The sequence below is a fragment of the Rhineura floridana genome, chromosome 21, assembly GCF_030035675.1.
Source record: "Rhineura floridana isolate rRhiFlo1 chromosome 21, rRhiFlo1.hap2, whole genome shotgun sequence".
Taxonomy (NCBI): domain Eukaryota; kingdom Metazoa; phylum Chordata; class Lepidosauria; order Squamata; family Rhineuridae; genus Rhineura; species Rhineura floridana.
In genome coordinates this window covers 4,372,883-4,400,692 of record NC_084500.1, presented here as the reverse complement: position 1 = coordinate 4,400,692, position 27,810 = coordinate 4,372,883, and the positions used below count along the sequence as shown (strand labels likewise).

At 45.2% G+C, this 27,810-nt stretch overlaps 1 long non-coding RNA gene across 1 annotated transcript; it reads left to right on the top strand.

Annotated features, from left to right (window-relative positions):
• Positions 1-16,258: 16,258 nt before the first annotated feature.
• On the top strand, positions 16,259-25,911 carry LOC133374383 (uncharacterized). Its single transcript, XR_009759881.1, has 3 exons — positions 16,259-16,356; positions 23,511-23,567; positions 25,522-25,911. It is a non-coding gene; the product is annotated as an uncharacterized LOC133374383 (long non-coding RNA).
• The last annotated feature ends 1,899 nt before the right edge of the window (positions 25,912-27,810 follow it).

The window sequence follows — 27,810 nt, the reverse complement described above, 5'->3', positions numbered from 1 at the left end:
TAGGGCTCCCTTCCTTGGGCCTCCCCATTTGGTCTCGTTTTTTTCTAGAAATTCCCCTTGAGTCCCTTCTGTTGAGTTCCTCCTTAGCCACTGGGATTATTAAAGGCTCCTGTGGCATCTTGCAGGCAGCTTCCATGTTGTTGAGGCTGAAGCAGGCTTGCTGCAGGAAGATGAGGGTGGTCTTTTTCTGTAAAGCGTAACTGCTTTTGAAAAAAGTACAGTCATGAGTGTGAATAGCAATTAAAAGATCCATCAGTTTCAGTTCTCTGTTCCTCATTTTTCTGCCTCTCAGCCTCAGAGGAAGGCAATGAGAAACCCCCTCTGAATACCGCTTACCATGAAAACCCCGTTCATAGGGTCGCCATAAGTCGGAATCGACTTGAAGGCAGTCCATTTCCATTTTCACACATTTTTGCAAGCAATTTCTCATCATATAATGGATTTTTGTCTGTTGTTTTCACTCATATATTCATTTTATGCACATTTCCCCTAACATGCATTTTTGTAAACATTGGTTGTTTGGCGAACTGCATTGCAAAATTCAAATGAATTTTGAAGGATGGCTGTGTTTGAATTCTCATGTTGTTTCAGAAAATGCAAATTGTGATAAAATGTGGCTTGAAATGTGAACTGAATTGAACTTGCTCAGTTCTCAGATGTTTTTTGGGGGCCATGTCTCCCTTTAGTGCATTTAATTTTTGTGTTGTTTTGTAATTCTGTAGGTCTCAGGTTTTCTCCAATGATGCTGATACCTCTTGTTTCTTGTTTCTAGGTCAGATTCAAGCCATGAATGTCTCAATTCACAGTTCAGTCTCTCAGCCACATCAGCCACCAGTTCAGGAGGGCTTTGCTCTACAGAAGTTGTTGCTTCAGCAGCAAAGTAGCTCAGGCAACAGCTAGAAAAGGAGCTCAAGGTGGCATACATGGTTCTCCTCCATCTCCATTTTATCCCCGCAACAACCCTGTGAAGTAGGTTAGGCTGAGAGACTGTAGTGACTGGCCCAAAGTCACCCAGCAAGTTTCATGACTGAGTGGGGATTTGAACTCTGGTCTCCCAGGTCCTAGTCCAACCATTACACCACACTGGCTCTGTCCCTGCCTGGCTCTCAGCCAGACACTGACCTGGCAGGTATTTACACATGCTTCAACTCCTCTTGAGTAACGTCATGTGCAGCTAGCCAGGCACTTCTCTGGCTGCTGGCTGCCTTGCTGTCTCCTCTGGACCTGTGGCAGGTGAGTAATCCTCAACGGTCACAGGGGGTCACAGACCCCCTTACTATTTTGGGAGCAGGGTCCCAGTTAAGTCCGCTATGTATGAGCTAATCAGCATGAAATGGGAGTGTGTTAGGCACTAAGAAGAGTCCTTGTCCTTTCATGCTGATTATTTTATTTGTATACTGCCCGTTTGTTAGAAATATCAAAGCATCTTATAGCAAGTTGAAAACAAAACAACCATACAATCAAAACATTAATAATACAATAAAATCAAAGGTTAACTATTGCAAAAGTACACCTTCTCAATTGCCTGCATAAGCCTGATGAAACAGAAAGGTTTAAAGTTAAAACAGGTGCCTGCTGAATCTCTGCTGGCAGATTGGAGCCAATCAGAGTGATGCTGTCATCAGGAGTTTTGGAGTGCGTTCTCATCAGTATGCTGATGATACACAACTCTACTTCTCCTTTTCATCTTCTTCAGGTGAGGCTGTCAAGGTCCTAAACCGATGCTTGGCCGCGAAAATGGACTGGATGAGAGCGAACAAATTGAAGCTCAATCCAGACAAGACTGAGATGCTGTTAGTAAATGGATCCCTTGACCAGTTGGATGTTCTACCTGTTCTGGATGAGGTTACACTCCCCCTGAAGGAGCAGGTGTGCAGCTTGGGAGTCCTTCTGGACCCGTCCTTGTCACTTGAGGCGCAGGTGGCCTCGGTGGCACGGAGTGCTTTTTACCAACTTAGGCTGGTAGCCCAGCTATGCCTGTATCTGGACAGGGAACATCTTGCTTCAGTTGTTCATGCTCTGGTAACCTCAAGATTGGACTACTGCAATGCACTTTATGTGGGGCTGCCCTTGAAGACAATTCAGAAACTGCAGCTTGTGCAGAATGCGGCGGCCAGATTAATAACCAGGACCAAGCAGACGGAACATGTGACACCTATTCTGGCCCGCTTGCACTGGCTGCCTATATGTTTCCGGGCCCGATTCAAGGTGCTGGTTTTAACCTATAAAGCCTTACACAGCACGGGCCCACAATACCTGATGGAGCGTCTCTCCCGATATGAACCTACCCATACACTACGCTCAACATCGAAGGCCCTCCTCCGGGTGCCTACTCAGAAAGACGCCCGGAAGGCAACTACAAGAAAGAGGGCCTTCTCCATAGTGGCCCCAGAACTATGGAACACCCTTCCTGACGAGGTACGCCTGGAGCCTACTTTACTATCTTTTCGGCGCCAGGTGAAAACCTTCCTCTTTGCCCAGGCATTTTAATATTTTAATATTTCTATCTTTTAGTATTTTAGTATTTGTATTATTGTTGTAAAGATAGTTATGTTTTTTTTTCTCTGAATTTTCTTACTTTTGATTTGTATTTAATATGGGTTTTTATGTTAATTTTGTCTTTGTTGTATGTATAAACTGTTGTCTTGATGATTAGGTGGTTTTAAAATTGACTGTTTACATATTTATATCTGATGTACACCGCCCAGAGAGCCTCGCTATGGGCGGTATAAAAATTAAATTAAATAAATAAATGAAGGAAGTGAGTCAGCTACTGAGAAGACTCTTCTTAGTAGCTAACACACAACCTCCCTTCATGCTGATTGGCTCCTAGGGATGTCTGTTGTAGTGAAGCGCGGACTTGGAGACAACAAGGAGAGCAAGGATGCCAAGGGAAAGTGTGTGGCCGTGAGGAAGCGTGGGGTGACTATTGTGAAGGGTCCCTGCGCTTCTGAATTTGCTACTACACTACTGCCCTTGGGGTGATGAGAGGGGATCCAAGTGCTGGCTAGGAACTGGTGATGGAGACCTCTAGAGGAGTGATTTGGAGCTCTCTGGTCTTGGGGTGGGGATGAGTGGATTTGACAGCTCCTCTGGGTTGCAGAGAGCAATAGGAGAGAAATTCAGTTCAGTTCACATTTAAAGAAGAACCTTCCTAATTTACACATCCCAAAACAATACACAAACCAAACCACAGCCAATCCTTAGGAACTTGCCATTCTACAAATTTTGCCATGTAGTTCTCAAGCCAAGTAAAGTGTACAAAAATGTATACACTAGGGTAAAGTGTGCAGAAAAATGCATATATATCTTATGATAACTTTGTATGTTGTATCCCACCTTGATAACTCTTACGAAAGTGCAGAATATAAATATTCCAACGCATAAAAATAATATATTAGTAAAAGTAACATACAAAATGCATTATGCTGCAGAAAACTGATTTGCAAAAATGCATCTATTAAGCAAAATTGCATGCAGACGTGGATGTCAGGAGAAATTCTCACTAATATGCTGATGAATCTCATGAGGACTTTTGTTTTTTTAAATGCAAATCGACGTGGAAATGTCAAGAATGGAATTTAAGACTAGAAAAATGAAAGAAACCAAAATGGACAGATTCATCCTTCCCTATTTGCTGGTGGTACAGAGATCCGCTGGGCGGAGGTCCAGCCTCCATCTGGTCCTTCTCTGAGAAAAACCCAAGATCTACTTCCAGACAGGGCTGAACCCTGACACATACATGCTGATAATGCTGGTATTGAGGGCTGGTCTCAAACTAACCAAAAACCAAAATCATGTTTGTTATCAAAAACATCAGCTGTAGCATGCAAGAAGGCACGTTTGGCGTTGGGGACCCCTTAGCATTCATGTGCATGCTTGTTCAGAGCTTGGAAAAGTTACTTTTTTGAGCTACAACTCCCATCAGCCCCAGCCAGCATGGCCACTGGATTGGGCTGATGGGAGTTGTAGTTCAAAAAAGTAACTTTTCCAAGCTCTGATGCTTTTATGCGCATGTGTGCCAGAGACAAGGCGTTCCCACCCATTTTGGGCATTTGACTTCCAGAGATCCAGGAAATGGACCACAGAAACTTGACAGCACAAGCGACTGAGACTACCAAAATGTTAACACAGTATCCTTAAAGGGTAAAAATAGAGCCAATGACTTAAGAAAAGGGTTAATACAGGATTAATAACCACTTTGATTAGAGCAATATTGCCTTGAAGCAACAGTGGATGCTATAACTAAGCACTCTGACTCCTTGCCCAATGGGCACATTATTTATTTGATTTATATTCCACCCTTCCTCCTGGTAGGAGCCCAGGGCAGCAAACAAAAGCACTAGCAACACTCTAAAACATTATAAAAACAGACTTTAAAATATATTAAAACATCTTTAAAAACATTTTTTTAAAAGCTTTAGAAAGATCTTTATTTTAAAGCTTTAAAAACATTGAAAAGTCCCTCCCATCCATAGAGGTGAGAGGATCCTTCTAGCAGAACCCTCTACTCAGGTCAATTAGTTGAAGGTGTCAGGTAAAGGCAGCTTTTCTAAAGATGCAGCAGTAGGACTGCCATATCATTTCCAGAGTGCTTTTAGGGGTTCAAAGCAGACCATGGAAGGGATGTTTCCAATTTCTCCACTGTCCCCTGCATTTGACAGCCTTATAAGAAGTTGCTACCAGACTGGGATTCTGAGCAACATCATGGGATTCCTAGTGGGTTACTAGGAGCCAAGTGAAACTGTCAAAATTCTGTTCTTTTTTTTTTGATATTGCCAGAAAGTGTAATGTTGCCTGCCAAGAGATATAATGTTGCTGTGTACATGATATTGAAAAAGTTGTTGCTGTTTGCTGTTATATTACTGTTTTCTTATTTTTTTGGTGTTAGGAAATTGTTTTTGCAATTGTTGTTTCTGAGATGTTTCTGTTCACCTCGTTGTAAGCCACTTTGAGCACACTTTTCTTGTGGAAAGGTGGCATACAAATAAAATGATGAATGAATGCTGATAAATGAATGAAGAACTCAAGTGCCCCAAACAGGTGGCAGCCCAGCTTCTGAACAAAGCCTCCAGAGAGAGAGTCTACCACCTCTCTGTTGACAGTAAAACACCAACAGTAAAACACCAACACATGTTAGAAATAACCTGAACCAGTGCCTTTCTATCTAACTATTCTTCCTTCTGCTGTTTTCTCCTCTAAATGGTATGTTGCTTTTGTAGGCTTTGTTCCTCCCTTCTCTTCCTGCCTTTGTTCTCAGTTGGTCATGGCTTCCTGAGTGCAGGCCACATGGCTGCTTCAGCATGTATGGCTTTACTGCCTTGTAGTAATAAATTTGTATATTTCTTTATTCTCTCAGCTTCCAGTCTTACCTGTTATTTCCGCACTCCGCTGCAATACATATCTACAAAAAACTCTTAACACTCTCTAGGTCCGTTAGCGAACTGCTCTTTCTGTCAAGACGTTTCTAATATTCAGCCAAAATCTACCCACCTGTAACTTAGGCCCATTAGATCTTGTCCTGGCCTTCTGGGACTGCAGAAGCCTTTGGCCCTTTCCGCATGACAGCCGTCCTCGCAGGGTGTGAAGAAAGGGGAGAAAGAAAAGTTTTTCTCCCTTTTGCCTAACACTAGAACTCTGGCGTATGCCTCTGAATTGCAGTTGATGGGAATCCCAAGTGAGGAGAGCGTCTGTTGCACTCAGGTCCTGGTTGTGGGCTTCCCTTTCGCTGGCCACTGTTAAAACAGGACGCTGGACTAAATGGGCCACTGGCCTGATCCAGCCAGACTCTTCTTAACGCTCAGGGATTTGAAAAGCGTTACCCTATACCCCATCAGTCTCCAGGCAAGGCCTCCCCTCGTTCTAATCTCTTGTTTCTGCTTTACCGGATGACAACAGAAGGCTGGGTTTGCCTCCACAGAGGCCTACGGCTGTCAACAACAGAGGCCTACAGCTTCACAGAGGCCTACGGCTGTCAACAACAGAGGCCTACGGCTTCACAGAGAGGCCTACGGCTTCACAGAGGCCTATGGCCGTCAACAACAGAGGCCTACGGCTTCACAGAGGCCTTCGGCTGTCAACAACAGAGGCCTACGGCTTCACAGAGAGGCCTACGGCTTCACAGAGGCCTATGGCCGTCAACAACAGAGGCCTACGGCTTCACAGAGGCCTTCGGCTGTCAACAACAGAGGCCTACGGCTTCACAGAGAGGCCTACGGCTTCACAGAGAGGCCTACGGCCGTCAACAACAGAGGCCTACGGCTTCACAGAGGCCTATGGCCGTCAACAACAGAGGCCTACGGCTTCACAGAGGCCTTCGGCTGTCAACAATGGGCTGACAGAGTTTAATTCTTAGCAGTCTCTTCCGTCTCAATGGACCAGGAATGGGAAACCTGGCCTGTTCTCACTGGGCTCTTCAGCAAACAGAGGACTTGCCAGCAGCAATGCTGCCGTGGTATCCAGGGCCAGGCCAAGCAAGTGGAATCCATAACAAAGGGTCAGATGAGAGGCCAAGTCAGACCAGGCCAAAGCCAGGTCTCAATTGATGCAAACACTGAGGTTTTTGAGCTGTGGCAAGAACCACACCCAGCGTCAGCTGACTCCAATCGACGCCCTTAACCCAGAAGTCTCCTTGAGAGGAGGGTCTTACTCTTGAGGAGTCCTTGCCTGTAGTCAGGCACTTCTCCGGATGGGTCGAGTTTCCATCTGGTGTTTGAGGTGCTGCTGCTCCCTTGGTCTTGGGGCCTGTTCTGCCTTGATGTCAGAGGCTGAACTCAGCCTGGGTGTGGACAGCTCCTCCTCACCCTCGTCGCAGGACTGTGGCTCCTGGCCCCTGGCCCCTGGATGGAGCCTGACCCAGGGCTTGGTGTAAGGCCGAAGCCTCCTGGTCGTCCTCTGATGAGGACATCCCTGGCTGAGATGTGACAAAATCTGTGGGCCTCCAGATGTTGCTAAACCCAACCTTCCATCAGCCCAAGCCAGCATCCCTAACTGTCTCTTACCATTGCCTTCCTCTGAAAGGCAGTGACTGGCCCAAGGTCATCCAGTGAGCTTCGTGGCTGTGTGGGGATTCAAATCCTGGTTTCCCAGGTTGCAGTCCGACACTCTAACCACTATGCTGCACTGGCTCTCCATTTTATTTATACTCTCCATTTTATTTATACTTGATGCTGCTGTTATAGATACAGTACAGCCCCACTCATCCGGCGGGTTACGTTCCGGACCCCTGCTGAAAAGTGAAAACCGCTGAAAAGTGGAACTCATTGAATAGATTGTTGCGCAACGACCAAAAACCGCCGTAAAAGCGGAACAAGTGCTGTATGAGTGGGGCTTTAGTCTAATTGCATCTAATTGAGACTGCTGCATTAGTGAAGCGCTGTAAAGCGAAGCGCCTTAAAGCAGGGCCCGACTGTAATGAAAACTCCCTCCTGGATGGCGCTCCGGAGACTTTTGAAAACCGTGTTGTTCCGGAGGGCCTTTAGGAGGGACTGAAGATTGAGCCTGAAACTGATCTTATTTTCCCCCACCTTTTAGTTTTATCTCTTCAGTTCCCTTGTAATATCACTCCCCTAGGTTTCTTAACTGTATTTTATGTATTTTTATCTATTTTAATGTTTTTTAAAATTGTGTATGATTTTATTGCAAGCTGCCGTGAGTGCCCCATTGTAGGGTAGAAGGGCGGGACAGAGGTATATTTAAATAAATAAATCATAAATAAATGATAAAACCTTAATCAATTACTGACTTAAAAAAACAACTTTTAATTGCAACAATGCTATCCCTGCCTGGGTGGTGCTGGACAGAGCTGGAACAGAACTGTCCTTTATAGGGGCAATGTCTCTGGATAGAAACTTATGAGTCAGGATCCACCGCAGGGCACAATCCTAGAACTGGGCAGAACCTTACTGAATGTTCAGGTTCTGGAAATGGTTGAAAGACAGAAGACACATTTATTTCCTGGATCAGTAAAATATTGTTTGGTTGCGAATTCTGGCCAATCATGAAGAGAGGGGGCTTGTCCCATCCACAGTCCCTGGGTTTATTGTTTATAAAAATAAAACTCCTACCTTCAAGGAACATCAGGTGACATACAGTCTGAGTGATGGTCACTGGGTTTAGCTCCTTAGCAAATGGACAGGGATTTGAATCTGGTCTCCCTGAGTGATTTTGAGAACATTAAGACACTGATTCTTGATTTTTAATATCCAACATGAATATAGCATATTTAGTAGCACACATTCCACCAAGAGGGAGGTTCCAGAATGCTCAGGTGAACCCCAAAGTTTGTGAAGAAAAAAAAATCAATAGAAAAAAATCTTAAGGAGAGATACCCCTCCATTAAAAATAACAACTGCCTGGTGAGGACTGAGCATACTAAATGCTACAAAATGCCAAGTGTCTGTTGCTCTCTCTGTGTGTGTGTTGTAAAATCAGGGAGAATGGAATCGAGCAACCTAGAAGAAGATGTGGCTGGCTAGAATCCTCTATGCTGCAACATTTTGTTGCAGGTCCCACTTGCTATATTTTTGTATAACGCAAGCATTGAGAAGGAGAAAAAAAATAAAAGGAAGAAAATTTCCCCTCTAAACTCCCTCTCCCCTACCGCTGCGTTGAGATGCATATGTAATTTAGAGGCCAGTTGAAAACATCTTGGCTTCTCTTGTTCAGAAGAGGAACGTGTGTCTGTCACAGCTTAATTGATGGAGTGTACCTAAGCTGGCTGTCTTTGCATTCTTCCACTGAAGGAATGATGGAACTTGTTTCAGGGGAATGAGAAAGTTCCTCTGTTCAAACAGCAAGTCCTGGGATGTCTGAGAAACTAATATATTATCCACCCGACAAATCATGAGCAAATCTATTTATCATCAGGGCAGGACAAAGACAGAATGTATCTAAAATGAAAAGAGGAAGATTTAGGTTTCACCAGGGTTGCTCTTTGGGTTGCTAACTTGTGTTGCCCAAAATATGCCCCTCCTCCGACTGGGTCAGGAGCCCGAACCAGGGCAAGATCTGGTGATCTGCGGGCAGACCAAAGGTTTTATGGGTGGGGCTTGTTAGACTATGGTGCCTCACAAGTGGAAATTTTCAGCAGGCTCTTGAGTTCGGCAGCTCATTAGACCACAATACTTCCTGCCTGACAAGACCATGGTTTTACTGACTGTATAAGTAAGGGCTCCTTCAGGCAACCTGTCTATTGAGCATTCATCCTAATTTGTTTGCACAAAGTGGAAGTTAGATTATATCTGGTCTTTGTTGAGCATTTGTTCTTTTCTGTTTGTTGGAGGTAGGGATGGAAGAATGTCTCAGTTTTGATTCTCTCAGTTTCCCATTTTTCAATCTTGAATTCAGTTCTCCACGTTTTTGTCACAATATGTTTTTTTAAAAATCCTCATGAAAACTCTTCAGCATTTTAGTGCAAATTTCACACATATATTTTTGTAGACAGTCTTGACTAATGTGCACATTTTTGCAAGCAGTTTCTGTAATGCACTTTTATATGTTATTTTCATGAATACATTCATTTTCATAGACATTTTTATGCATTTTTGAAAACATTCTTTGGTTGGAAAACTGCATTGCAAAATTTGGAAAAGTGCGACTGAATTAAGGATGGTTGCGTTTCGGTTTTCATCTTGTTTCAGAAAATGCACGTTTGATAAATTTGGCTTTAAAGGTGAACTGTATCAAATTTCTCCGATTTCTAAGTCAGGAGGTTATCCAACAATGAGCATTCCTCTTGCATTCCTATTTGCTTGTGGGGTGTTTCTATGTCTTCCCATTCACCATTAATTCATTCTACACTTTTCAATGCATTTTGTCATTAATTTCCTAACTGCTTTCTATTTTTCTTTTTCTTTTTAAAGTGGATTTGTTCTGCTAGGGTGGCAGAGTGCTTTAATTCACTTTAAACTGCACAAATCTAAACTTCCGGTATGCACTTGAATCCTTCTGATAAAATGCTGATAGTCTAGAGGTGGCCTAAAATTCTCAAAGGGTGACAAATCCAAAGGGAAGACTGAGGAATGAAGACACTCCAGATGTTACAGGACTCCGTCTCCTATCAGCCCCCAGGCAACATGGCCATTGGTCCCCCAGACCCACATTGTAAGCAGGGGTGGAAAGATCTGTCAGTTTTGGTCCTCTCAGTTTCTAATTTTTCCAATCTTAAATTCAGAGAAAAGTGAATGGAAAGATACCTAAAAAGTAATCTTACTCCCCAGTTGATCCCTGCGCTCTGCAGGGGAGAGCTTCCTGCAGATACCATCTTATGAGGAGTTCCGTTCTGCACAACATAGGAAGCGGACCTTTATTGTTGTCGCACCGACCCTTTGGAATCCCCTCCCCCTTAATATTAGACAGGCGTCATCTCTGATATCTTTTCGGTGCCTGCTGAAGAACTTCCTCTTTCAAGAAGCTTTTTAAGTACAGACCATATCCCAGTCTGTGCTGGAATTGCTTTTCAAGACAATTTTAAAACTTTTGTTTAAAGATGTTTTAATATGTTTTAAAGTCTATTTTAAGACCATTTTAAGACACCCTGTTTTTAGGGTTTCATTTGCTGCCCTGGGCTCCTACTGAGAGGGAGGGCAGGATATAAGCAACAACAACACTACCAACAATATCATAATACTTGCCCCCTACTAGGTTGTGGGTCAGGCAGAGGGCATTCCCAGCCCTCCCTGCAGGTGCCAGAGATTGAACCTGGGGTCTTCCTAGGATGAGGAATCTCCTAAAACTGTGGAAAGCCAACCAGATGGGGTAGCCGTGCACTGGGTTGCTAGAATGGGGCTCAGAGTTGGAGGCTGGAACAAGTTGACAGAAGCTGAATTGTGACAGAATCCCTGTTGGAGGTCACTGATTCATAGGGTCGCCATAAGTCGTAATCGACTTGAAGGCACATAACAACAACAAAACGTCTCTTGAGATGCAGGAACAAGCATCCCTTGTTGCATCTCCACCTTAGATCGCTAGAACTAGGGATCTTTACTATAAAGCATGAATTTCCTTTAATGCATGCCAGTTTCTTGTTTTCCTAAAGCCAAAGTCCCAGTGTGATTTTATCTAGGGACAAATGCTCCAAGAGCATCTGCACAACTCCGGACTCTCCTTTCGCATCTGTGCGCATCAGTCTCTGGGCTTCCTTTCAGCTTTGACCCAGCTGTGTCATTAGTCACAGCGCTACTTGTCCTTGTCCTTTGTTCTTCCCCAGTAGCTCAATGAGTGCCTTCTGACCTGGGGGTGTCATCTTCCAGCACTATCTCGTGTTGCATTTTGGATGCTCTGTTCATAGGGTTTTCACGGTCAAGAGAAGAGGGATCCAAAAAGGTCTCCTCTCCAAGGGAGGAGCACCAGCAGAAGAGAGGAAACAGGAAGTGAGGTCAGCAACCCTAAGAGTATTAGTCTAGCACCGGAAGGAAGATCAACACTGGTTAGAAGGGAAAGGACAGTCTAGGAAGCTTGGAGTTTCCTCTCTTTGCCTACTCTTTTCCATATCAGCCTTTGGTGCAAGCCAAGTTGCACCTCAACCCTTCCAACAGAAATGGCATGGAACTGATTTCAGAGATAGAGAAAAAGCAAAAGTTCTTTAGAACTAGAGCTAACAATCCTGTGTACAATGACAGTAAGGGGACATCATCATCATCATCATCATCATCATTATTATTATTAACAATAATAATAATAATAATAATAATAATAATAATATAATAAATTTAATTTTTGTGTCGCCTATCTGGCCAGAGCCACTCTAGGCGACGTACACATTAAAATTCAATAAAATACAATATAATACAAAATAGAATACAATGCAGTCAACACTAATGCAGCAGTATAAAATCATTTAGGGCAATCAATGAATAATTATAAAGCAATCACAGAAAAATTAGCCCACCCCGGAAATCCCGAAGGCCCGTCCAAAGAGCCAAGTTTTTAAGGCTCGGCGAAATGTATCCAGGGAAGGGGCATGGCGAAGATCGAACGGGAGGGAGTTCCAGAGAGTGGGGGCCGCCACTGAAAATGCCCTCTCTCTAGTCCCCACCAGCCTAGCTGTTTTCGTTGGTGGGACTGAGAGAAGGCCCTGCGTGGCTGATCTGGTCGGGCGGCTTAATTTGTGGTACTGGAGGCGCTCCTTCAGGTAAACTGGGCCGAGACTGTATAGGGATTTAAAGGTTAACACCAACACCTTGAATTGGGCCCGGAAAACAATTGGAAGCCAATGTAGATGAAATAATACTGGTGTGATGTGATCACGGCGGCGGCTGTTTGTAAGCAGACGAGCCGCCGCATTCTGCACCAATTGTAGTTTCCGGACCGTTTTCAAGGGTAACCCCACGTAGAGCACATTGCAGTAGTCTAATCGAGAGGTGACCAGGGCATGTACTACTAGTGGGAGCTGATGAATAGGGAGGTAGGGTTGCAGCCTCCATATGAGGTGTAGTTGATACCAAGCTGCCCGGCTCACTGCCGAAATCTGAGACTCCATGGACAGCTTGGAATCAAGAACCACCCCGAGACTGCGGACCTGATCCTTCAGGGGTAAACTTACCCCATTAAGCTGCAGGTCAACAATACCCAACCTTCCCCTGTCACCCACAAGCAGCACCTCGGTCTTATCAGGATTGAGCTTCAGCCTGTTCCTTCCCATCCACCCACTCACGGATTCCAGGCACTTGGACAAGGTCTCCACAGCCAACTCTGGTGAAGATTTAAAAGAGAGATAGAGCTGTGTGTCATCAGCATATTGGTGACACCGCAGCCCAAAACTGATGATAGCTCCCAGTGGTTTTATATAGATGTTAAATAGCATGGGAGAGAGGATAGAACCCTGTGGCACTCCACAAGTGAGGGGCCAAAGGTCTGAAACCTCATCCCCCAATGCTACCTGTTGATGCCTGTCAGAGAGAAAGGAACGGAACCACTGCAAAACAGTGCCTCCTATTCCCAATCCTTCCAGGCGATCTAACAAGATACTGTGGTCGACGGTATCAAAAGCCGCTGAGAGATCCAGGAGGACAAGAAAGGTGAATTCTCCCCTGTCTAATGCCCTCCTCATATCATCCACCAGAGTGACCAAGGCTGTTTCAGTACCATGTCCAGTTCTGAAACCTGATTGGTATGGATCCAAATAATCCGTTTCATCCAAGTGTGCTGACAGCTGGCTAGCCACCACTCGCTCAATGATTTTGCCCAACAACAACAATAAATACTTTGATTCAATAGGTTTGCTGATTCTGTAAAAGCTCACAGGCATGATCTCAGGGCATGGATGATTCATGAATAAAAATTATAGATTTATGCAAGTGTGTGCAAGCCCTTGGGAGGGGTTCCATGAAACAAAGAAGTCTAGTGTGGCAACAGAGATTTGGCATGTGGTGTTAAAAAAGTTTAACAAGACAAGAGGCGGCCTCTATCCGATAAGGGCCAAGTGGATACAGGGCTGGTGCCTTTTCTGTAAAAAGACACCCTCTGATTCAGCAAGGGTGCGCCAGGCACTCTGGGGCTGGATCGAGGGACCCCAAAGCTCAAACCTGGAACTTAAGCCAAGTGAGATGGGTGAAGCCCTCTTCAGGCCGGGCAGAGTACAGGCCACACTCTGTGCCTCTTACGATCTCATTCAGGGACAGCCGAGCCCCCTTATCTACCGTGTGGCTCCGATCTGGGGGGCATCAGGCCAATCTGCCTTGTGTTGACCAGGGGACCACCCCGCACCCTACCATCAGTAAGTTCAGGGGTGAAGCTAATGGTTATGTAGGTTTTTAACCCCTAGTCAATTATATAGCTGGGAGAGGGTTGTCTCCATCCCCCTTCCTGATTGAGATGGGTCAATTTTTCAGAGTGGTGTGAAGCCTGCTCCCCACCCAGGATCAATGCCTCAGTGGAGGCATTGTTTGGGGGCAGGGAGGCATTGCAAAATCCTGCAGAATCGACCGTTCTGCTGAACAGCTGTTGAGGGGAGCAGGCGATCCTGAGCAGGCGATGCTCAGCAATCAGCCTTCCTTTAGGAAAGCCACCTGATGAACATCACCCACACCCTGTGAAATCGCCAGGGGATTGATTGTTGTGGTGCTGGTGGTGGTGATGGGAGGTGCCAGGAGGGCAGGGAATTGGGCTTGCCTTCTCCCGGAAGACACAGCTGGGGATCTGAGGTAGGTTTTGGCCTTTCATGGGGCTTTCCCACTCTGCCCGGCTCTCGGTCTTGCCCAGTCAGCCACGGAGCGCTCTGGGTCATCCAGTCCAACCCGTAGTGATCCGTGTCTGAACCTGACTCATCTGACACCCGGGTACCTCCGAAGAGGCCGATTTGGCTTTGGACTCGGACAAATCTGGTGCATAGCCCTACTTTGGACTTTATGTGGCTCAAGAAAAGGGTGAGGAAGGGAGGACAGGATAGAAGTGTACAAAATAATGCAGAGAAAGTGGCCAGAGAGGTTTTTCTCCTCTCATAATCCTGGAAACCAGTGGGCCCATCCAGTGCCTCTGACTGTTGGGAGAGACAGGACAGACAGCACATAGCAACGACCTGGAATTTGAAGTCCACATCTAGTGGAGCCATTGCAGAAGCACTTCTGTATTTTAATCTGCGGAAGGCTGCAGGCTATGAAGTGTGTGCATTGCCTCTGAGAATGTACAGATTTAGAAGACAGGGTTCGAACCCACAGCTCCAGGGCCAAAACGCCACACCTAGCGCCAGGGACAGAAGGATCTGTCCACTTTGGTTTTCTGTGTTTCTCATTTTTCCAAATTTTGAAATTAGAAAAATGAAGGCCTGAAAGAACCAAAGCTGCCTTATCGACAGAGGAGAGACATGAAAGGGCAGTGAGATGAGGAGGAAGGCAAGTGTACCAAGCGAGACCAAGGTGTTGCATATTCTGGGCAGGGTTTGCTCTACTCCCCGTTGACTTTTTTTGTTTCTTGCTCAGAGGTGAGCAAGATTTTTCTTGCTCCCATTTTTCCAAACTTAAATTCCGGTCTCTGCATTTCCACAGCAATTTGCATTTTTTAAAAAAAATGTGAAAATTTGTCAGCATTCTAGTGCCCATTCCTCAGAATAAAACACTTATTTTGTTTGCAATTTTGCCTTATCTACACAGAGTTCCTTTTGCCAAAAGCAATTTTCCCCAGTAGAATGCATTTTTGTATGTTGTTTTCACAGATATATTCATTTGTATGCACATTTCCCATGAGTATATGCATTTTTGTAAACACTGCTTGGCCAAAGGCACTGCACTTTGCAATGTGCCTGTAAGCAAAGTAAAATATTTGTTTTAAAAAAGTGTTTTTTCTTAGGAAGAAAAAGAAGCAGAGCCCATCTTAAAAGACCTCCCCTAAGAATGTTGATGATACCAGGCCACGTTTGGGTGGATATAAAATCCTTCCTTTCTAGGGTAAGTTCATTTGCCTCTTCCAGCCTGGTGACATTCTGTCCTTGGGATGACGTAGCGTTTCTCAGAAAAAGGTTTACAGGCTCTGGATGAGTTTGATTAATTGTATATGTGTGCAACTATTAGTAAAAGGGCGAAGCTGGGTGTGGATCCCTTTAAATACCTGAGAGAAAACAGAGGAAACTGAAGCTGCCGTAGGGAGAGTGCCAGGGTAATGGGGCTCTAAGATCCTGGGAGGGACAGATGGAATCAGAGCGGGGAGACTTGTGTGCCGAGTGAACCACCTGCCAGCTGACTTAAAAGAAGGGAAGAAGCAAAAAACACAGAGGGAAATTTATTCTACCCTTTAGCACTTGGAGCTGTGATCAAAGTAAGGCTGTGATGAAAGCCTACATATCTATGCCAGCTCTGGGGGGTTCTGTCACATTCTAGAGCGGGGATGGGGAACCCCAAATTCTGTCGGGGGCTACTAGCCATGATGGCTATGCTGTGCATCCACTGTCGGAAGCAGCATGCTTCTGAATACCAGTTGCTGGAAACCACAGGACGGGAGCGTGCTCTTGCGCTCAGGTCCTGCTTGTGGGCTTCCCATTGGGTCATCTGGTTGGCCACTGTGCGAACAGGATGCTGGACTAGATGGGCCACTGGCCTGATCCAGTAGGCCTTTTCTTAGGTTCTTAGGTTCTCAGGCCCTGAGACCGAATGCAGCTCTCTAGGTGTCCGGATAAGGCCCAGAGACTCTCCCCAGCTACGGCCCTCACTAGCCCTGCTTTGCCATCTTCTTGAGTGTTTTTGCCTGGCTAGAATGTGTCTTTCAAAAACATCATCATCGTTAGATTTATATCCTGCTCTTCCTCTCAAAAGGAACCTAGGGAGAGGGAGCCCCAGCTGACGGAGAGGGAGCCCCAGCTGATGAAGCGTCAAGGCCCCAGCTGACAAAGCATCAAGGCGAGTTAAGCAGCAGAGCGAAAAGAGGGTAAGTAGCTCCCATTTATTCCATTATTAAATTGAAGTAAAACAGCTCAGAGCAATAAGTAATAAGGGCAGCCCAAGGTCACCCTGAGCTAGGAGCCAAATCCTGAAAGAACCTATATCTTAGGAGACAGATCCTAGGAGAACGAAGCCCATAGAAAGCTAGTTTTCAACACCACCCTAGCAGGAAAGCTTCAGGGGACACTGTAAACGAGGCTAAATTCCAGTTGGAGAGAAGGGGGAAAAGGAAACTCCACCGACACATACAGGGAGAGAGTCAGCTCAGTCCTTGCTAAAAAGGGCAGCTTCAGCCTTCCTGAAACACAACCACAAGCTCTGTTTCCCTAGGTTAAAGAAAGGTCAGGCTGTTCTAGGTGGGAAAACAACAAACACAAAAGACTTGCCTGGAAGGCGCAGCCCCTTGATTAGATTAAAAGCAGCCAAAAGCTTAAACAGCCCCGCCCCTCGCTCAGGAAGGAAGGAAGCCTGAGAGAATACTAAAGAGTTAAGCCCCAGCTGATAGCCATCAGCCTCAAGTAACACATCATTGGCTGGCAGCAGTAGCTGGGAGGAACCAGCCACACATATAAAGTCAGAGCACCCTAGCGAGGGAGCCTGCTCCACGAGCTAGAGGGAGCCCCAGCTGAGGAAGCGTCAAGGCCCCAGCTGACAAAGCGTCAAGGTGAGTTAAGCAGCAGAGCGAGTTTGGCAGCAGGGCGAGGAGGCCAGGGCCCCCCACTCTGCCCGTCTGTTCCCTGACCTCAACTAAACCGCAGTCTCCAACCCATTGACGTAATAAACCTTAAACAAAACTATGCAGGTAAGAAGCCAGCAGGGGTGTGGGGGCTTTCCAGTGTTTTGCACCGCCTGCAGCATGTACGACTATCTGCCTGTTGGACAGAAGTCGTGGGTGTGCTCTCGGTGCAATGAGCTCCTGGCTCTCCGGGAACGACTTTATTTCCTTGAGGCCAAGGTGGCAGACCTGGAAAAGCTGAGAGAGGCAGAGAGGTGTGTGGAGGAGGCCTTCAGGGACATTATAGCTGTGTCCCACTCCAACGATGATAGCTCTCCTGCTATCATGGACAACGATGGTCTCGGGGAAGGAGAGCATCCAGCTGAGGAAGAGGGAAATGATCCCTTAGAAGGGACCCATTCCTTGGGGGTTGAGCAGCTATCCTCTCGTGCTGACGATATATCACCAGGGGGTGGAGGGATCCTTGTAGTGGGTGATTCGATCATTAGGAACATAGACAGTGGGGTGTGTGATGGGCGTGTAGACCGCAAGGTGTTTTGCCTGCCTGGTGCGAAGGTTGCGGATTTCGCCCGTCGTTTAGATAGTTTGGTAGACAGTGCTGGGAAGGAGTCAGTGGTCGTGGTGCACGTTGGCACCAACGACATGGGGAAATGCAGCCGTGAGGTCCTGGAAGCAAAATTTAGGTTGCTAGGTAGGATGCTGAAAGCCAGGACCTCCAAGGTGGCTTTCTCTGAAATGCTACCAGTTCCACGCGCAGGAGCAGCCAGACAGGCCCAGCTTCGCAGTCTCAATGCATGGATGAGACGATGGTGTCGGGTGGAAGGGTTGGATTTGTTAGGCACTGGGGAACATTTTGGGACAAGCCGGGCCTGTACAAAAGGGAGGGGCTCCACTTGAACCAGAATGGAACCAGACTGCTGGCACTTAAAATTAAAAAGGTAGCAGAGCAGCTTTTAAACTGACTGAGGGGGGAAACCCGACAGGAGCTGAGAAAGGTCCGGTTCGGAATAAACCTCCCCCCTGGGATAAAAACCAAAGAAATGATGAAATTTTAAAAGGGGTAGGCCTAGAAGTAGGCATTGTGAGAGCAGGGGCACAGGATATAAATTCAGAAGAGCAAAATTACCACAGGCCAAACCACAAGTGCCAAAGACACTTGAAGAGAGACACTGCTTACAAGTGCCTGTACACTAATGCTAGGAGCCTCCGAACCAAGATGGGAGAACTGGAGTGCTTGGTCTTAGAGAAGAGCATTGATATAGTGAGCATAACCGAGACCTGGTGGAATGGAGAAAACCAGTGGGATACGGTTATCCCTGGATATAAACTATATCGGAAGGACAGGGAAGGACGTATTGGTGGCGGAGTCGCTCTGTACGTGAAAGAAGGCATTGAATCCAGCAAGCTCAAAACCCCAAAAGAGGCAGACTCCTCCACAGAATCGTTGTGGGTGGTGATACCGTGCCCCAGGAGGGACTTAATACTGGGAACGATCTATCGTCCCCCTGATCAAAATGCTCAGGGAGACCTTGAGATGAGATATGAAATTGAGGAAGCATCCAAACTAGGAAATGTGGTAGTAATGGGTGACTTCAACTACCCGGACATAGACTGGCTGCATATGTGTTCCAGTCATGACAAAGAAGCAAAGTTTCTAGATATTCTAAATGACTATTCCCTAGACCAGTTGGTCATGGAACCGACCAGAGGGATGGCAACCCTGGACTTAATCCTCAGTGGGGACCGGGACCTGGTGCGAGATGTAAGTGTTGTTGAACCGATTGGGAGCAGTGACCACAGTGCTATTAAATTAAACATACATGTAACTGGCCAATTGCCAAGAAAATCCAACACGGTCACATTTGACTTCAAAAGAGGAAACTTCACAAAAATGAGGGGATTGGTAAAAAGAAAGCTGAAAAACAAAGTCCAGAGGGTCACATCACTCGAAAATGCTTGGAAGTTGTTTAAAAACACTATATTAGAAGCTCAACTGGAGTGCATACCACAGATCAGAAAAGGTACCGCCAGGGCCAAGAAGATGCCAGCATGGTTAACGAGCAAAGTCAAGGAAGCTCTTAGAGGCAAAAAGTCTTCCTTCAGAAAATGGAAGTCTTGTCCGAATGAAGAAAATAAAAAAGAACACAAACTCTGGCAAAAGAAATGCAAGAAGACAATAAGGGATGCTAAAAAAGAATTTGAGGAGCACATTGCTAAGAACATAAAAACCAACAACAAAAAATTCTATAAATACATTCAAAGCAGGAGACCATCTAGGGAGACCATTGGACCCTTGGATGATAAGGGAGTCAAAGGTGTCCTAAAGAACGATAAGGAGATTGCAGAGAAGCTAAATGAATTCTTTGCATCTGTCTTCACAGTGGAAGATATAGGGCAGATCCCTGAACCTGAACTAACATTTGCAGGAAGGGATTCTGAGGAACTGAGACAAATAGTGGTAACGAGAGAGGAAGTTCTAAGCTTAATGGACAATATAAAAACTGACAAATCACCGGGCCCGGATGGCATCCACCCGAGAGTTCTCAAAGAACTCAAAGGTGAAATTGCTGATCTGCTAACTAAAATATGTAACTTGTCCCTCGGGTCCTCCTCCGTGCCTGAGGACTGGAAAGTGGCAAATGTAACGCCAATCTTCAAAAAGGGATCCAGAGGGGATCCCGGAAATTACAGGCCAGTTAGCTTAACTTCTGTCCCTGGAAAACTGGTAGAAAGTATGATTAAAGCTAGATTAACTAAGCACATAGAAGAACAAGCCTTGCTGAAGCAGAGCCAGCATGGCTTCTGCAAGGGAAAGTCCTGTTTCAGTAACCTATTAGAATTCTTTGCGAGTGTCAACAAGCATATAGATAGAGGTGATCCAGTGGACATAGTGTACTTAGACTTTCAAAAAGCGTTTGACAAGGTACCTCACCAAAGGCTTCTGAGGAAGCTTAGCAGTCATGGAATAAGAGGAGAGGTCCTCTTGTGGATAAGGAATTGGTTAAGAAGCAGAAAGCAGAGAGTAGGAATAAACGGACAGTTCTCCCAATGGAGGGCTGTAGAAAGTGGAGTCCCTCAAGGATCGGTATTGGGACCTGTACTTTTCAACTTGTTCATTAATGACCTAGAATTAGGAGTGAGCAGTGAAGTAGCCAAGTTTGCTGATGACACTAAATTGTTCAGGGTTGTTAAAACAAAAAGGGATTGTGAAGAGCTCCAAAAAGACCTCTCCAAACTGAGTGAATGGGCGGAAAAATGGCAAATGCAATTCAATATAAACAAGTGTAAAATTATGCATATTGGAGCAAAAAATCTGAATTTCACATATACGCTCATGGCGTCTGAACTGGCGGTGACCGACCAGGAGAGAGACCTCGGGGTTGTAGTGGACAGCACGATGAAAATGTCGACCCAGTGTGCGGCAGCTGTGAAAAAGGCAAATTCCATGCTAGCAATAATTAGGAAAGGTATTGAAAATAAAACAGCCGATATCATAATGCCGTTGTATAAATCTATGGTGCGGCCGCATTTGGAATACTGTGTACAGTTCTGGTCGCCTCATCTCAAAAAGGATATTCTAGAGTTGGAAAAGGTTCAGAAGAGGGCAACCAGAATGATCAAGGGGATGGAGCGACTCCCTTACGAGGAAAGGTTGCAGCATTTGGGGCTTTTTAGTTTAGAGAAAAGGCGGGTCAGAGGAGACATGATAGAAGTGTATAAAATTATGCATGGCATTGAGAAAGTGGATAGAGAAAAGTTCTTCTCCCTCTCTCATAATACTAGAACTCGTGGACATTCAAAGAAGGTGAATGTTGGAAGATTCAGGACAGACAAAAGGAAGTACTTCTTTACTCAGCGCATAGTTAAACTATGGAATTTGCTCCCACAAGATGCAGTAATGGCCACCAGGTTGGATGGCTTTAAAAGAAGATTAGACAAATTCATGGAGGACAGGGCTATCAATGGCTACTAGCCATGATGGCTGTGCTGTGCCACCCTAGTCAGAGGCAGCATGCTTCTGAAAACCAGTTGCCGGAAGCCTCAGGAGGGGAGAGTGTCCTTGCACTCGGGTCCTGCTTGCGGGCTTCCCCCAGGCACCTGGTTGGCCACTGTGAGAACAGGATGCTGGACTAGATGGGCCACTGGCCTGATCCAGCAGGCTCTTCTTATGTTCTTATGTTCTTAGGGCAGCAAACTGCAAGGGGCAAAACAATCGAAACATCTTCTCATATAAACAATTCCAACACAGATGCAGACTGGGATGAAGGTCTCTTCTTAACAGGCTTGCTGGAAAAGAAAGGCCTTCAGTGGGTGCTGGAAAGATAACAGAAATGGCGCCAGTTTGATATTTAAGGGAATTCCAATGGGCCGCTGCCACTACACTAAAGGCTCGCTTCATATGTTGTGCGGAATTCCCCTCTGATGAGATGGCATCTGCAAGAGGCCCTCACCTGCAAAGCCTCTTTCAGGTATTCTGGTCCCAAGCTGTGTTTTAGAGGACTTTTATAGCAAATATTTGAAAAGCAAAATATATTTTAAAAGAATGAGATCCAACAAGATCAGTTCAGGAGTCCAGACATGGGAGTCAAGTAATATCAAATGGAGGTTCTATAATATTTGAATTACATCAATGAAGGTGTCCTGAATGATGATGATGATGATGATGTAATCATCATCATCATCATCATCATCATCAACAAAATAACAACAATAACGTTCATTAATTATTAATAAAGGGTCATCACCCCAGCACATTTCTCCATAGAAGTCCATGCTTTCAGCACCTTGGACACCTCCCTGAACAGTCTGACTAAAACCTGGAGTGGATTTACTGCTCCACTGAGAAAGTTTGGACTAAAACCTGAAGCAGACTCGCTGCCCCACTGACATCGGAGCCACCAGTCTCCCCTGCCTCCCTGTGATCCCAAATTGCCAAGGTTGCATCAATATTAGCCAGGAAAGGCATCCAGACCTAAGAAGCAGTGTGGCAATTTTAAAAGCACCGAGGGAAACACACAAGAAAGGAGCACAGCGCCCCAGGGGGAGAAAGCCATCATTGTATTAAGTCAGTAATTTTTTGTGGTTTTCTCTGAAGTAGGGTGAAAAAACTGTGAGATTTATCCCCTCCCCCACCCCACCCTGCCCTGTCCAGCCACCTTCTAATTTATTGGAGTTTTCTGCTGACTCTCTTCCTTTTGCCTTTCTTTTCTTGTTGGCCTTAGCAAACACCAAACACTTCTCACATCCACACCACACATTTTTTCCACTTTAAACAATCATGGCTTCCCCCAAAGGATCCTGGGAAGCATAGTTTGCGAAGGGTGCTGAGACTTGTCAGGGGATCCCCATTCCGCTCACAGAGCTCCAATTCCCGGAATTCTCTGGGAAGAGGGGCTGACTGTTAAACCACTCTGGGAATTGTAGCTCTGCGAGGGGAAATAGGGCCCCCTAACAACTCTTGGGAAAGTAACAAACTACAACTTCCCAGAATTCTTTGGGGGTAGTCATGACTGTTTAAAGTGGAAGAAATGCCTGGTGTGGATGTTGCCTGAGAGAATGTTGAAGTTCTGCTTCTTCTCTTATCCAGGAAAGGAGGGGGAAATATACATATAATGGCAGAGTGCAGGGTTATTGCCGTGGATTACAGAGAATGTCAGTGGAAGAAGAAAAGTGTGGGTTGGCACATTCATCACTTGATGGTACCATCATCATATGAACATAGGAAGCTGCTTTAGACCATTGGTCCACTTAGCTCAGTACTGAAGTGTTCTTCAACCGTGGGTCGCCAGATGTTGTCGGACTACAGCTCCCATCAACCCCAGACAGCTTAGCTAATTGCCAAGGATGATGAGGGCTGTAGTCCAACAACATCTGGGGACCCAAGGTTGAAGAAGAGTGATCTACCCTGGCTGGCATCGGTTCTCCCAAATTTCAGGCAAGGAGTCTCACCCAGCCTTGTCTGGAGCAGAGCTTGGAAAATTTACTTTTTTGAACTACAACTCCCATCAGCCCAATCCAGTGGCCATGCTAGCTGGGGCTGATGGGAGTTGTAGTTTTTAAAAAGTAAATTTTCCAAGCTCTGGTCTGGAGCTGCTGGGATTGAGTTTGGGACTCTTTGCACACAAGGCAGGTGTTGTGCCATGGAGCTCTGGCCTCTCCTCTTATCATCATCATTTGGTTAGAGCATTTATACCCTGCTCTCTGGCCAAAAACGTTCCCAGAGCAGCTTCCATACCATCATTTAAAATAAGACAGTCCTGACCTGCAGCCTTAAACTAAAAAACACGACGCGCAAGGCGAAAAGAACTCACAGAGGGACAGAGTTCTATTTACTTCTTAAATAGACGTTCTTATCATGACCGGCTGTTGTAGGAGGTGCCTGATGGTGCTGGTCTTTTTGGCAGAGCTGATGGAAGGAACCCTGTATCCCATCTCTACCATTGAAGCAGCAGCATCTAGGGGTGAGTTGCATTTGTGAATGAATATCGCAGAGACACCGTCTGTATTACTTGACAGGCAGTGCTTTTTAATGGAGTTCATGAGCGTATTTTTTAAGGCGTTGTTACTGGGTGTCCCCTTTTTTTCATTCATATGCCTTGCATGTGGAAGTGTCTCTATCATGTTCATGCCCTGACATTTGCACTGAGGTCAACGTGGTTCAAACTAAAAGAAAAAGAAAAAGGGAGGGGTGAATAGGGCCTTGCAAATGCGTTTACGCAAGTTACTAGCCTAGCAAAATGCTTCCTAGCCTGCCCATCCACCAGTAAATACATGAATTAAAAAGCAAAGGGAAATTGAAAGCTGCTGCTTATGATCCACGCCTTGCTGTAGCAGAAATCATAAAAAAAAGCATGAAGATACAGCGAACCAGACATCACAGAGAGATTTTGCTAAGAGGTTTTTCAGAAGGACTGGTGGTTTGTAAGAACCCTCAGAATTATTCTGTGGTGTGCCCCTCTGTTCTGCTGTTTCTATTCAATTTTGCTAAAATGTCATACCATGTTTCAGTGGCTTCCAATCTGAATTTGTGTGCTTGGTTCACTGCTTACATTTTATGTGTCCATTTGTGTCTACTGGGCGTCCAAAAGCTAGGACCGGATGTCCGTTTGGACACACAACTATTACTTAACCAATGCGCTGGAGTTCATTGATATTGTTCAACTGCCAGTCAGTAAGTGTACACAGTGGGGAGGAGAGCCTGGCTGGGAGTCCAGAGTCTGTGAGTTCAAATCCCCGCTCGTGTCTCCTGGGTGTCAAGGGCCAGCTGAAGATCACCCCCACAGGGAGTGGCTCAGGGGTTACGTGTCCTGCCATCTGTGCAGCCGTGGGCAAGCTGCATAGTCCCAAGGAGCCCAGTTGCCCCCCAGCTGGCAGTTGCAGACAAGGAAGGGGCTGGCTTGTGCAGCTGTGGCAAGCTGAGCCGGCCCTAGCCAGCTGGGGAGGACTAGCCTCAGAGGGAGGCAATGGTAAACCCCCTCTGGATACCGCTTACCATGAAAGGCCTATTCATAGGGTCGCCATAAGTCGGGATCTACTTGAAGGCAGTCCATTTCCAATTTCATGATAGCCGTCTTCAAATATTTGAGGGGCTATTACATAGATAATGAAGGAAATTTGTTTTCTGTTGCACCAGAGGAAAGCATCTGAACCAATAGGTTCAAATTTTAAGAAGAGGGATTTTGGCTGAACTTCTTGGTTATATAAGCTGGCTGACAATGGAGCAGACTGCCTCAAAAGGGGATCGACTTGAAGGCAGTCCATTTCCATAAGAAGATGGGAAGCTACCTTATACGGAGTCAGGCCATTGGTCCATCTGATTTAGTACCAGAGCTTGGAAAAGTTACTTTTTTTGAACTATAACTCCCATCAGCCCAATGAACTGGCCATGCTGGCTGGGGCTGATGGGAGTTGTAGTTCAAAAAAAGTAACTTTTCCAAGCTCTGTTTAGTACTACCTACACTGCCAGCGGCTCCCCATAGTTTTAGCTTTTGATTGAACCTGGGAGCTTCTGCATGCAAGGCAGACGCTCTGCCGCTGAGCTAGGGCCCTTCCCCAGGCCAGCTATATATCGGCATTGATAGTCATGTAGAATCATCTCTTCTGTTAGGCTGAAGGCGGAACTCTGGGCCACTGAATCAGCTCTTGCTGAGAGATGCCCTCCAGCAAGTCCCTCCTTTCCTTGAAATGGATCCATGCGAGACGGTTGTTATATCAAGCCGTGTTCAAGGTCTCCTTGTTGGCATTCAACACCCTAAACAACTTGGGAGCAGGATACCTAGTGGGCCACCTTCTTTTATACATTCCTGGCTGATTGCTAAGACTGGGGTGGGGTGGGGGAGGGGAACCTTCTTCAGCCTGAGGGCTACATGCTGGTAGTGGGTGGAGGCAACAAATGTAAATTTTACCTTTCTATAGTAGGCGACTTTCTAGATACAGACGCACCCCTTTCCGTGCTCCATCCTGACAAGCAAGAGGCATTATCGGAGTCCAAGTGCACATTCCATCCAGGCCAAAACATGCAAGAAGGGTGCCAAGCAGGTCCAGGAGAGGGTTTTGGAGGACCACATTCAACCACTGGGCCTAAGCGTCCTTGCCCCTAGCTAAGATCTTCAGAGGAAGTCTTTCTGGCTTCATCACAATCAATGGCATGCCACTTTATGACATCTAGGAAGCAGGTCTTCTTGGTGGTGGCACCCACCTTCTGGAACACACTTCCACGTGCAATTCAGGAGGTGGAAACAGAAGCTAGTTTTTTTTTATTTTAAAAATGCACCTTTTAACACTGGCTGTCCCTGAATTGTAACGTTTTACCACACTGTTCTTTTATCATTATTATTATATTTTATTATTATTATTGCTGATATATGTATTGACTATCAGACTGATTGATTTTTGTGATAGATATTTATATTTTGGTTTTTAAATTTTATGAAAACAGCTTAGAGATTGCATCTATTAAGCGTTATAAAAATATTATTAATAAATAATAAACAAACTCTTTCAAATCCTATTGTCTCCCTAAATATAGCTCCATCTTACCCTCAGGACTAACAACCTTGGCTCCCAGCAATGGGTATGAGATTGCTGTGGCTGCACAAAGAGACAAAAATGCACTCTGCTCATGTTCAAGGGCATTCTTTTCTTCATTCTTCTAATATCTCAAGCCAGAGGCACTGCTTTCAAAGCAATGGAGCAGATGCCCGACTTAAATTACACTTGGCTTATTTTACCCTTCTAGCTTAAGAGATGGAGTGATGAGGATCTTCTCCCCATGCCAACCCAGCAGTTTTGGCATCTGTTGGCACAGAAGGGCACAGCAACCTAGACGGGTGTAAAAGTACCACAGGGGGTTCCCTATTTGTATATCAAGGACTTTTTTTCTTTGTTTGATTCAGTGTTTACATTTATCTCCCTGTGAAACATGTCAAACTTTGAGGGGTTTCAAGCATTTCAGGAGAAAATCACCAATACAAACTTTGTAGAAAGTGCTTCTTCACTCATTATGTAGTTAAGTTACAGAATGGGCTCCCACAATAGTGTAGTGATGGTCACCAATGTGGATGGTTTTTTTAAAAAAAACCATTGAGGATAAGGCTATCAATGGCCTCTAGCCAAAACATCCGTAAACTCTCAGTATACCAAATGGGTGATGCTATCCTCAACGCCTTGGTGGTCTGGAAGCCTTTGAGCATGTGCAGTAAGGCCTAGTCAAGCTAGAGTGGATGCTCAGAGTGGATTGCTGAATCTAGATTTAGGGATGGGGAGAGATTTGATTCAGTTTGCATTTAAAGCCGAATCTTTCCAATCCATGCTCTCTGAAACAGTATGAGAAACAAATCATAGCTATCCTTCGAAATTTGCACTTACCCAAATTTTGCGATGTGGTTCTCTAACCAAACAATGTTTACAAAAATGCATGTGTTAGGGGAAAGTGTGCCTAAAAATGAATACATTCGTAAAAATGACATACAAAAAATGTATCATGTTAGGGGGAAACTTCTTGCAAAAATGTGTACATTCATCAAAACTGCATACAAAGAGATGTTTATAAGGAGAAGTTTGCACTAAAATGGAATAATTTTCAGGAGGATATTTGAAGAAAGATTTCTCAAATTGCCCCAGAAATGTGGAGAATTGAGGTCACTGAGATCATCTGTAGGAGCAGTTTTGGCTGTCCCCCAGGTTGGTGAGGCTCATTTGACATCGACACAAAATTGAACCTTCAGCGTCATCAGCCTAGTTCTCTGGAATGCTCTGCCAACAGAGATTTAGCAGGCGCCTTCTGTTTTAACTTTTTAAACATCTGCTGAAAACCTTTCTGTTCTGCCAGGCTGATGCAGTCAGTTAAGATGTCTTTTTGCAATAGTTGACCTCTGTTTTTACTGTATTTTTAAATGTTTTTACTATACATGTTGTTTTTAATTGTTGTTAAACCTCTTTGATGTTTTTAAACGAAATAGTATACAAATATATTTATAAATAAATAAGCAAACAATTTAAGATTAGAAAAATGAGAGATTGAGGCAACCGAAATTGACACAGCCTTCCACCCCTATTTAGATGCTGCAATCTATTCTGGAGTTGCAGTGGAGTGGAATGTGTTAGTTTCCTTTTCTGCCAAAGCTTTTTGGAACAGGGTGTGGAAGAATTGTTTTACAAGATTAAAAACATGATTGTGCACATAGAGAAGTCAGAGATACCACG